Source organism: Aulostomus chinensis, chromosome 1, assembly GCF_037954235.1.
Source record: "Aulostomus chinensis isolate RoL2024-O1b breed Wild chromosome 1, RoL_Achi_v1.0, whole genome shotgun sequence".
NCBI lineage: Eukaryota > Metazoa > Chordata > Actinopteri > Syngnathiformes > Aulostomidae > Aulostomus > Aulostomus chinensis.
Genome location: NC_141320.1, coordinates 27905040 through 27917601, shown reverse-complemented (window position 1 = coordinate 27917601; position 12562 = coordinate 27905040). Strand labels below are relative to the sequence as shown.

The window sequence follows — 12562 nt, the reverse complement described above, 5'->3', positions numbered from 1 at the left end:
AGAGTTGCTACGAATCTCAAAATGATGAGACAGTGATGTCGCGAGAGTTGCGACTATCCTCAAAATGATGCGACAGTGATGTAGTGAGAGTTGCAACGATTCTCAAAATGATGCGACAGTGATGTAGTGAGAGTTGATACTAATCTAAAATGATGCTGACAGTGATGTGGTGAGAGTTGCGACTATCCTCAAAATGATGCGACAGTGATGTAGTGAGAGTTGCAACGATTCTCAAAATGATGCTACAGTGATGTAGTGAGAGTTGATACTAATCTCAAAATGATGCTGACAGTGATGTGGTGAGAGTTGATAGTAATTTCAAAATCACGCTAAAGTGATGTAATGAGAGTTGCTACTTACCTAAGAAATGATGCTACAGTGATGTGGTGAGAGTTGCGACTATCCTCAAAATGATGCGACAGTGATGTCGTGAGAGTTGCTACGATCCTCAAAATGAGATGGTAGTTATGTAGTGAGAGTTGATACTAATCTCAAAATGATGCTGGAGTGATGTAATGAGATTTGCTACAAACCTAAGAAGTGATGCCACAGTGATGTGGTGAGAGTTGCTACGATCCTCAAAATGATGCTACAGTGATGTAATGAGAGTTGCAACGAATCACAAAATTATGCTAGAGTGATGTAATGAGATTTGCTACTAACCTAAGAAATTATGCTACAGTGATGTGATGAGAGTTGCTACAAATGTCAAAATGATGCGACAGTGATCGAGTGAGAGTTGCTACGATCCTCAAAATGATGCTACAATGATGTGGTGAGAGTTGCTACGAATCAGAAAAAGATGCTAGAGTGATGTCATGAGATTTCCTACAAACGAAAGAAATGATGCGACAGTGATGTGGTGAGAGTTGATTGTAATTTCAAAATCAAGCTAAAGTGATGTAATGAGAGTTGCTACTTACCTAAGAAATGATGCTACAGTGATGTGGTGAGAGTTGATACGAATCTCAAAATGAAGCTGACAGTGATGTGGTGAGAGTTGCAAATATCCTCAAAATTATGCGACAGTGATGTAGTGAGAGTTGCTACGAATCTCAAAATGATGCTAAAGTGATGTAATGAGAGTTGCTACTTACCTAAGAAATGATGCTACAGTGATGTCGTGAGAGTTGATACGAATCTCAAAATGAAGCTGACAGTGATGTGGTGAGAGTTGCAAATATCCTCAAAATGATGCGACAGTGATGTAGTGAGAGTTGCTACGATCCTCAAAATGATGCTAAAGTGATGTAATGAGAGTTGCGACAAACCTAAGAAGTGATGCTACAGTGATGTGGTGAGAGTTGATACTTATTTCAAAATAATGCTAAAGTGATGTAATGAGAGTTGCTACTTACCTAAGAAATGATGCGACAGTAATGTGGTGAGAGTTGTTACACACCTCAAAATGATGCTACAGTGATGTAATGAGAGTTGCTAGGAATCTCAAAATGATGCTCCAGTAATGTCGTGAGAGTTGCGACTATCCTCAAAATGATGCGACAGAGATGTAATGAGAGTTGCTACAAACGTAAGAAATGATGCAACAGTGATGTAATGAGAGTTGCTACGAACCTCAAAATGATGCTACAGTGATGTAATGAGAGTTGCTAAAAACCTAAGAAATGATGCTACAGCGATGTGGTGAGAGTTGATCGTAATTTCAAAATCATGCTAAAGTGATGTAAAGAGAGTTGCTACAAACCTAAGAAGTGATGCTACAGTGATGTGGTGAGAGTTGATAGTAATTTCAAAATATTGCTAAAGCGGTTGAATGAGAGTTGCTACTTCCCTAAAAAATGATGCTACAGTGATGTAGTGAGGTTTGCTACGAACCGCAAAATGATGCTACAGTGATGTAATGAGAGTTGCAACGAATCTCAAAATGATGCTAGAGTGATGTAATGAGATTTGCTACAAACCTAAGAAATGATGCTACAGGGATGTAATGAGAGTTGCTACAAATGTCCAAATGATGCTAGAGTGATGTAATGAGAGTTGCGACAAACCTCAGAAATGATGCTACAGTCATGTGCTGAGAGTTGATAGTAATTTCAAAATCATGCTAAAGTGATGTAATGAGAGTTGCTACTTACCTAAGAAATGATGCTACAGTGATGTGGTGAGAGTTGCTACGAACCTCAAAATGATGCTACAGTGATGTAATTAGAGTTCCTACGAATCTCAAAAATTATGCTACATTAATGTCGCGAGAGTTGCGACTATCCTCAAAATGATGCTACAGTGATGTGGTGAGAGTTGCTACTATCCTCAAAATGATGCTGACAGTGATGTGGTGAGAGTTGCTACGAACCTCAAACTGATACTTCCAGTAATGTAGTGAGAGTTGCTACAAACCTCAAAATGATGCTGCAGTGATGTCATGGGAGTTGCTACTAACCTAAGAAATGATGCTACAGTGATATCATGAGAGTTGCTACAAATGTCAAAATGATGCGACAGTGATGTAGTGAGAGTTGCTACGATCCTCAAAATGATGCTACAGTGATGTGGTGAGAGTTGATCGTAATTTCAAAATCACGCTAAAGTGATGTAATGAGAGTTGCTACATACCTAAGAAATGATGCTACAGTGATGTAATGAGAGTTGCTACGAATCTCAAAATGATGCTAGAGTGATGTAATGAGATTTGCTCAAAACCTAAGAAATGATGCTACAGTAATGTCGTGAGAGTTGCGACTATCCTCAAAATGATGCGACAATGATGTATTGAGAGTTGCTACGATCCTCAAAATGATGCAACAGTGATGAGGTGAGAGTTGCTACTAATTTCAAATTCATGCTAAAGTGGTGTAGTGAGAGTTGCTACGAACCGCAAAATGATGCTCCAGTAATGTCGTGAGAGTTGCGACTATCCTCAAAATGATGCGACAGTGATGTAATGAGAGTTGCTACAAATGTCCAAATGATGCTAAAGTGATGTAATGAGAGTGGCTACAAACCTAAGAAATGATGCTACAGTGATGTAATGAGAATTGCTACAATTGTCCAAATGATGCTAGAGTGATGTGGTGAGAGTTGATAGTAATTTCAAAGTCATGCTAAAGTGATGTAATGAGAGTTGCTACTTACCTATGAAATGATGAGACAGTGATGTGGTGAGAGTTGCTACTTACCTAAGAAATGATGCTACAGTGATGTGGTGAGAGTTGCTACGAACCTCAAAATGATGCTACAGTGATGTAATGAGAGTTGCTACTTACCAAAGAAATGATGCTACAGTGATGTGGTGAGAGTTGCTACGAACCTCAAAATGATGCTACAGTGATGTGATGAGAGTTCCTACGAATCTCAAAATGATGCTACGGTAATGTCGCGAGAGTTACGACTATCCTCAAAATGATGCGACAGTGATGTAGTGAGAGTTGCTACTGTCCTCAAAATGAGGTGGCAATGATGTAGTGAGAGTTGATACAAATCTCAAAATGATGCTGACAGTGATGTAGTGAGAGTTGATAATAATTTTAAAATAATGCTAAAGCGGTGTAATGAGAGTTGCTACTTCCCTAAGAAATAATGCTACAGTGATGTAGTGAGGTTTGCTACGAACCGCAAAATGATGCTACAGTGATGTAATGAGGGTTGCTATTTACCTAGGAAATGATGCTACAGTGATGTAATGAGAGTTGCGACAAACCTAAGAAGTGATGCTACAGTAATGTGGTGAGAGTTGATACTAATTTCAAAATAATGATAAAGTGGTGTAGTGAGAGTTGTTACGAACCGCAAAATGATGCTACAGTGATGTCATGAGAGTTGTTACTTACCTAAGAAGTGATGCTCCAGTAATGTCGTGAGAGTTGCGACTATCCTCAAAATTATGCGACAGTGATGTAATGAGAGTTGCTACAAATGTCCAAATGATGCTCAAGTGATGTAATGAGAGGTGCTACAAACCTAAGAAATGATGCTACAGGGATGTAATGAGAGTTGCTACAAATGTCCAAATGATACTAGAGTGATGTAATGAGAGTTGCGACAAACGTAAGAAATGATGCTACAGTCATGTGCTGAGAGTTGATAGTAATTTATAAAATCATGCTAAAGTGATGTAATGAGAGTTGCTACTTACCTAAGAAATGATGCTACAGTGATGTAGTGAGAGTTGCTACGAACCGAAGAAATGATGCTACAGTGATGTGGTGAGAGTTGCTACTAACCGAAGAAATGATGCGACAGTGATGTAGTGAGAGTTGCGACTAACCGAAGAAATGATGCGACAGTGATGTAGTGAGAGTTGCGACGAACCGCAAAATGATGCCACAGTGATGTAATGAGGGTTGCTATTTACCTAAGAAATGATGCTGCAGTGATGTGGTGAGAGTTGCTACGAACCGAAGAAATGATGCTACAGTGATGTGGTGAGAGTTGCTACTAACCTAAGAAATGATGCGACAGTGATGTAGTGAGAGTTGCGACTAACCGAAGAAATGATGCGACAGTGATGTAGTGAGAGTTGCTACGATGCTCGAAATTGATGCTTTCAGTAATGTTAGAGTTGCTTAAAACCTCAAAATAATGTTACAGTAATGTCGTGAGAGTTGAGACTATCCTCAAAATTATGTGACAGTAATGTAATGAGAGTTGCTACAAATGTCCAAATGATGCTAAAGTGATGTAATGAGAGTTGCGACAAACGTAAGAAATGATGCTACAGTCATGTGCTGAGAGTTGATCGTAATTTCAAAATCATGCTAAAGTAATGTAATGAGAGTTGCTACTTACCTAAGAAATGATGCTACAGTGATGTGGTGAGATTTGCAACGAACCTCAAAATGATGCTACAGTGATGTAATGAGAGTTGCTACTTACCTAAGAAATGATGCTACAGTGATGTGGTGAGAGTTGCTACGAAGCTCAAAATGATGCTACAGTGATGTATTGAGAGTTCCTACGAATCTCAAAAATTATACTTCAGTAATGTCGCGAGAGTTGCCACTATCCTCAAAATGATGCTACAGTGATGTAGTGAGAGTTGCTACGATCCTCAAAATGATGCGACAGTGATGTGGTGAGGGTTGCTACTATCCTCAAAATGAGGTGACAGTGATGTAGTGAGAGTTGATACTAATCTCAAAATGAGGTGACAGTGATGTAGTGAGAGTTGCTACTAATCTCAAAATGATGCTGACAGTGATGTGGTGAGAGTTGCTACGAACCTCAAACTGATACTTCCAGTAATGTAGTGAGAGTTGCTACAAACCTCAAAATGATGCTGCAGTGATGTCATGGGAGTTGCTACTAACCTAAGAAATGATGCTACAGTGATATAATGAGAGTTGCTACAAATGTCAAAATGATGCGACAGTGATGTAGTGAGAGTTGCTACGATCCTCAAAATGATGCTATAGTGATGTGGTGAGAGTTGCTATTACCTAAGAAATTATGATTCCAGTAATGTAGTGAGAGTTGCTACGAACCTCAAAATGATGCTACAGTGATGTAATGAGAGTTGCTACGAATCTCAAAATGATGCTACAGTAATGTCGTGAGAGTTGCGACTATCCTCAAAATGATGCGACAGTGATGTCGTGAGAGTTGCTACGATCCTCAAAATGATGCCAAAGTGATGTAATGAGAGTTTGTAAAAAAACCTAAGAAATGATGCTTCAGTGATGTGGTGAGAGTTGATAGTAATTTCAAAATCATGCTAAAGTTATGTAATGAGAGTTGCTACGAACCTCAAAATGATGCGACAGTTATGTAATGAGAGTTGCTTCTTACCTAAGAAATGATGCTACAGTGATGTGGTGAGATTTGCTACAAACCTCAAAATGATGCTACAGTGATGTAATGAGAGTTGCCACGAAACTCAAAATGATGCTACAGTAATGTCGCGAGAGTTGCGACTATCCTCAAAATTATACAACAGTGATGTAGTGAGAGTTGCGACGATCCTCAAAATGATGCGACAGTGATGTGGTGAGAGCTGCTATGATCCTCAAAATGAGGTGGCAGTGATGTAGTGACAATTGATACTAATCTCAAAATGATGCTAAAGTGATGTAATGAGAGTTGCTACAAACCTAAGAAGTGATGCTGACAGTGTTGTGGTGAGAGTTGATAGTAATTTCAAAATCATGCTAAAGTGATGTCATGAGAGTTGCTTCTAACCGAAGAAATGATGCTACAGTGATGTAGGCAGAGTTGGTACGATGCTCAAACTGATGCTTCCAGTAATGTAGTGAGAGTTGCTACAAACCTCAAAATGATGCTACAGTGATGTGGTGAGTGTTGATAGTAATTTCAAAATCATGATAAAGTGGTGTAATGAGAGTTGCTACAAACCTAAGAAGTGATGCTAAAGTGATGTGGTGAAAGTTAATAGTAATTTCAAAATAATGCTAAAGCGGTGTAATGAGAGTTGCAACTTACCTCAAAATGATGCGACAGTGATGTAGTGAGAGTTGCTACGATCCTCAAAATTATGCTACAGTGATGTTATGACAGTTGCTACTAACCTAAGAAATTATACTGACAGTGTTGTGGTGAGAGTTGATAGTAATTTCAAAATAAAGCTAAAGCGGTGTAATGACAGTTGACACTTCCCTAAGAAATGATGCTACAGTGATGTAATGAGAGTTGCTACAAATGTCCAAATGATGCTAGAGTGATGTGGTGAGAGTTGATAGTAATTTCAAAATCATGCTAAAGTGATGTAATGAGAGTTGCTACTTACCTATGAAATGATGAGACAGTGATGTGGTGAGAGTTGCTACTTACCTAAGAAATGATGCTACAGTGATGTAATAAGAGTTGCTCCTTACCATGTGGTGAGAGTTGCTACGAATCTCAAAATGATGCTACAGTAATGTAGTGAGAGTTGCTACGGTCCTCAAAATGAGGTGGCAATGATGTAGTGAGAGTTGATACTAATCTCAAAATGATGCTGACAGTGATGTAATGAGGGTTGCTATTTACCTAAGAAATGATGCTACAGTGATGTGGTGAGAGTTGCTACGAACCTCAAAATGATGCCACAGTGAAGTAATGAGATTTGCTACAAACCTAAGAAATGATGCTACAGTGATGTAGTGAGAGTTGATAGTAATTTCACAATCACGCTAAAGTGATGAAATGAGAGTTGCTACTTACCTAAGAAATGATGCTACAGTGATGTAATGAGAGTTGCTACGAATCTCAAAATGATGCTGCAGTAATGTCGTGAGAGTTGCGACTATCCTCAAAATGATGCGACAGTGATGTAGTGAGAGTTACTACGATCCTCAAAATGTTGCTAAAGTGAAGTAATGAGAGTTGCTACAAACCTAAGAAATGATGCTACAGTGATGTGGTGAGAGTTGCTACTAACCTCAAAATGATGTTGAAAGTGATGTAGTGAGAGTGGCTAAAAACCTCAAAACGATGCTACAGTGATGTCTTAAGAATTGCTACTAACCAAAGAAATGGTGCGACCGTGATGTGGTGAGAGTTGCTACGATCCTCAAAATGAGGTGTCAGTGATGTGGTGAGAGTTGATACTAATCTCAAAATGATGCTGACAGTGATGTGGTGAGAGTTGATAGTAATTTCAAAATCATGCTAAAGTGATGTAATGAGAGTTGCTACTTACCTAAGAAATGATGCTACAGTGATGTGGTGAGAGTCGCGACGAACCTCAAAATTATGCTACAGTGATGTAATGAGAGTTGCTACGAATCTCAAAATGAATCTACAGTAATGTCGTGAGCGTTGCGACTATCCTCAAAATGATGCGACAGTGATGTAGTGAGAGTTGCTACGATCCTCAAAATGATGCTAAAGTGAAGTAATGGGAGTTGCTACAAACCTAAGAAATGATGCGACAGTGATGTGGTGAGAGTTGATAGTAATTTCAAAATCACGCTAAAGTGATGTAATGAGAGTTGCTACTTACCTAAGAAATGATGCCACAGTAATGTCGTGAGAGGTGCGACTATCCTCAAAATGATGCGACAGTGATGTAATGAGAGTTGCTACAAATGTCCAAATGATGCTAAAGTGATGTAATGAGAGTGGCTACAAACCTAAGAAATGATGCTAGAGTGATGTAATGAGAGTTGCTACAAATGTCCAAATGATGTTTGAGTGATGTGGTGAGAGTTGCTACGATCCTCAAAATGATGCGACAGTGATTTAGTGAGAGTTGCTACGATCCTCAAAATGATGCTAAAGTGAAGTAATGGGAGTTGCTACAAACCTAAGAAATGATGCGACAGTGATGTGGTTAGAGTTGATAGTAATTTCAAAATCACGCTAAAGTGATGTCATGAGAGTTGCTACTTAGCTAAGAAATGATGCTACAGTGATGTGGTGAGAGTTGCTACTATCCTCAAATTTAGTAATTTAGTAATTTCAAAATCATGCTAAAGTGATGTCATGAGAGTTGCTTCTAACCTAAGAAATGATGCTACAGTGATGTAGGCAGAGTTGCTACGATGCTCAAACTGATGCTTCCAATAATGTAGTGAGAGTTGCTACAAACCTCAAAATGATGTGACAGTGATGTCATAGGAGTTGCTACTAACCTAAGAAATGATGTTACAGTGATGAAATGAGAGTTGCTACAAATGTCAAAATGATGCGACAGTGATGTAGTGAGAGTTGCTACGATCCTCAAAATGATGCTAGAGTGATGTGGTGAGAGTTGCTACGATCCTCAAAATGAGGTGACAGTGATGTGGTGAGAGTTGATAGTAATTTCAAAATCACGCCAAAGTGATGTAATTAGAGTTGCTACATACCTAAGAAATGATGCTACAGTGATGTGGTGAGAGTTGCTACTTACCTAAGAAATGATGCTACAGTGATGTAGTGAGAGTTGCTACGAACCTCAAAATGATGCTACAGTGATGTAATGAGAGTTGCTATGAATCTCAAAATGATGCTACAGTGATGTAATGAGAGTTGCTACAAACCTAAGAAATGATGCTACAGTGATGTGGTGAGAGTTGATAGTAATTTCAAAATCATGCTAAAGTGATGTAATGAGAGTTGCTACTTACCTAAGAAATGATGCTACAGTGATGTGGTGAGAGTTGCTACGAACCTCAAAATGTTGCAACAGTGATGTAATGAGAGTTGCTGCTAACCGAAGAAATGATGCTACAGTGATGTAGTGAGAGTTGCTACTATCCTAAAAATGATGCGACAGTGATGCGATAATTGCGATGAAGCTCATAATGAAACTACAGTGATGTATTGGGTGTTGCTACTAACCTCAAAATGATGTTGAAAGTGATGTAGTGAGAGTGGCTAAAAACCTCAAAACGATGCTACAGTGATGTCTTAAGAATTGCTACTAACCAAAGAAATGGTGCGACAGTGATGTGGTGAGAGTTGCAAAATACCTGAAAATGATGTGACAGTGATGTGGTGAGAGTTGATAGTAATTTCAAAATCACGCTAAAGTGATGTAGTGAGAGTTGCTACTTACCTAAGAAATGATGCTACAGTGATGTCATGACAGTTGCTACGAATCTCAAAATGATGCTACAGTAATGTCGTGAGAGTTGCGACTATCCTCAAAATGAGGTGTCAGTGATGTAGTGAGAGTTGATAGTAATTTCAAAATCACGCTAAATTGATGAAATGAGAGTTGCTACTTACCTAAGAAATGATTCTATAGTGATGTGGTGAGAGTTGCGACGAACCTCAAAATGATGCTAGAGTGATGTAATGAGAGTTGCTACGAATCTCAAAATGATGCTACAGTAATGTCGTGAGAGTTGCGACTATCCTCAAAATGATGCGACAGTGATGTCGTGAGAGTTACGACGATCCTCAAAATGTTGCTAAAGTGAAGTAATGAGAGTTGCTACAAACCTAAGAAATGATGCTACAGTGATGTGGTGAGAGTTGATAGTAATTTCAAAATCACGCTAAAGTGATGTAATGAGAGTTGCTACAAACCTAAGAAGTGATGCTACAGTACTGTCGTGAGAGTTGCGACTATCCTCAAAATGATGCGACAATGATGTATTGAGAGTTGCTACGATCCTCAAAATGATGCGACAGTGATGTAGTGAGAGTTTCTAGGAACCTCAAAATGATGCAGGGTGACTTTGTGGAAAGTCTTGCACTCCCAACACATTCATTCTCACGAATGCAGTGACAGGTCAGAGCCAAGGTAGCCTCCATGTCCACAGATGTCCACATGGCAGCTGGACTTCCTTTTTCACTCCTTCCCGTTCCTCCTGGTACTTTTTGGCCACCGTTTGTTTGATGGTCTGAAAATGACACCCAGAGTAAATCAATACATTGAAATTAGAGATGAAATAAACTGGAGATATCAACGACTGCTTCAGATCATTTCCACACAAACCTTTCTGGTTGGCAAACATATGAGGCTCAAGGACCTGAACCAGTTCCCTGAACCCTTCCCTCTCAACAGTGCTGAGGGGCTGGCAGTCCTTCAGGATGAAATTCAGCAGAGCCTCATCCAGCATCTGCTTCCTGGAAGCTGGATGGTTAAAGATGAAGGAGAGAAGAAATGAAGAGGAATTAATGATCAATGAAGCAACTGTGAGTCAGTTGGAGAGTGGCTGTATACCTGAGTTCATCCTGGTGGATCTGGGACTTCATTCTCATGCCTGGCCCCATCATGCCTCAGCACTGAAGAGGTGCTTTTGTTGAGATGAGACGCTTCTGTCCAACAAATGCGACAATCAACCTGCAGAAAAGAACATGAGTGCTCAGCTAAAAGTTCCTTTCTTCATGGTGACTGGTGTTTCTTAGTCTTAGACCACCAGGTTTCCAATGAGGTGTATTGGATACGTTGTTGTGTGCCGCTGAAATCCGTCCAATTCCGACGTTGTTTCCTCATGAAATATGTTTGCCTTAAAGCTCATTAAAGTGTTGAACCACAATATCGTTCACCATAACTGAGTCAACTTCAAGATAACCTACTTCTACATTCCAGTCCCGGCTGCTCCTGTTCTGCTGCAGTCCAGAAAACAACAACCCGATACAATTGGCGCTCCTTCCCACAGCTCCGGCCCGGATCCGCATGGTTCCGCTGACTGACTGTGAGACGCGCTCCCTCCAGGGTGGCACAGCCCGATGGGGTCCTTATCTGGCACGGGGGCGTAAAACAGGTGCGACTGGAAAGCCTGGTTTATTCTGCGTCGAGGGAACGCGTTGCTCTGCAATACACCGCCAAGCCGCTAGGGGGTGTGGCTTTGTCTTTGTATTGTTTACGGGGCTCTTGTCGGATTCCTCGGTTTTCTTCCGGTCACAGACAACAATTGTTGGCCATTTGTCAGTCTTTGTAGTGCCGCCAATAATCCTTTCTTCAGCTTGGTCCATTTTTTCTTGAAGCTTTCACCACAGAAACTTTGAAAATGGCGGTGTTATGCTGCGACTGAACCGGAAAAGACGTTCTGAGCGGACCAATCACAGTCCTCAACGTTGACGTCACCACGCGTCGACGCGACGCGTAGGCAGGATATTTTGGAGGCGCGCGTCCGGCTACGGCGTAGGTACGAATACGATTACGCGACTCAGAAGCATAAATCAGGCTTTACAGTCGAAAAGGAAGTTAGCATGTCAGGGATGAGACACGCTGATAGTCCAACAGGAAGTTAGCATGTCAGGGATGAGACACCCTGATCGTCCAACAGGAAGTTAGCATGTCAGGGATGAGACACCCTGATAGTCCAACAGGAAGTTAGCATCTCCATGGTTCCCTTGACCAGAAGCCAGTGGGATCGTTCCATTCTGACATCTTGATTGACATTTGTCCTTCTCTGAGCTAAATAGCTGGCAATCATTTGAAAAAAACCTTGATTTACTTTTTGTATTTTGATCTTCAGCTCATTTGCATACTTTTGTTAAAATTCTCCCCTTTTTGTCTTTTTTTTTCTGCTGTTTTTAGCACAAAGTCCACCTGGTGCCTAAAGACCAGTTCAGCATGGACTACGTTGAACCTTCAGTCCGCTGCATCAGCACCCATGGACGGTTCCCCCCTGACAGGTGGATTCTGGTGAGGAACATTAGTGGGACAGCGCTCTTGTTAGAAGGGTTCTGATCCACCTTCCCTCCCCCTGTAGCTCCTCCTGTGTCCCCTCAGCGCTCTTGTTAGAAGGGTTCTGATCCACCTTCCCTCCCCCTGTAGCTCCTCCTGTGTCCCCTCAGCGCTCTTGTTAGAAGGGTTCTGATCCACCTTCCCTCCCCCTGTAGCTCCTCCTGTGTCCCCTCAGCGCTCTTGTTAGAACGGTTCTGATCCACCTTCCCTCCCCCGTAGCTCCTCCTGTGTCCCCTCAGCACTCTTGTTACAATGGTTCTGATCCACCTTCCCTCCCCCTGCAGCTCCTCCTGTGTCCCCTCAGCGCTCTTGTTAGAACGGTTCTGATCCACCTTCCCTCCCCCTGTAGCTCCTCCTGTGTCCCCTCAGCACTCTTGTTAGAACGGTTCTGATCCACCTTCCCTCCCCCTGTAGCTCCTCCTGTGTCCCCTCAGCGCTCTTGTTAGAAGGGTTCTGATCCACCTTCCCTCCCCCTGTAGCTCCTCCTGTGTCCCCTCAGCGATCTTGTTAGAACGGTTCTGATCCACCTTCCCTCCC

At 41.1% G+C, this 12562-nt stretch overlaps 1 long non-coding RNA gene across 1 annotated transcript; it reads right to left on the bottom strand.

Annotated features, from left to right (window-relative positions):
• Nucleotides 1-681: 681 nt before the first annotated feature.
• LOC147271044 (uncharacterized) lies at nucleotides 682-1610 on the bottom strand. The gene is made up of 3 exons (XR_015115737.1): nucleotides 1359-1610; nucleotides 1098-1240; nucleotides 682-828 (listed from the first exon to the last, which is right to left on the bottom strand). It is a non-coding gene; the product is annotated as an uncharacterized LOC147271044 (long non-coding RNA).
• Nucleotides 1611-12562: the final 10952 nt, after the last annotated feature.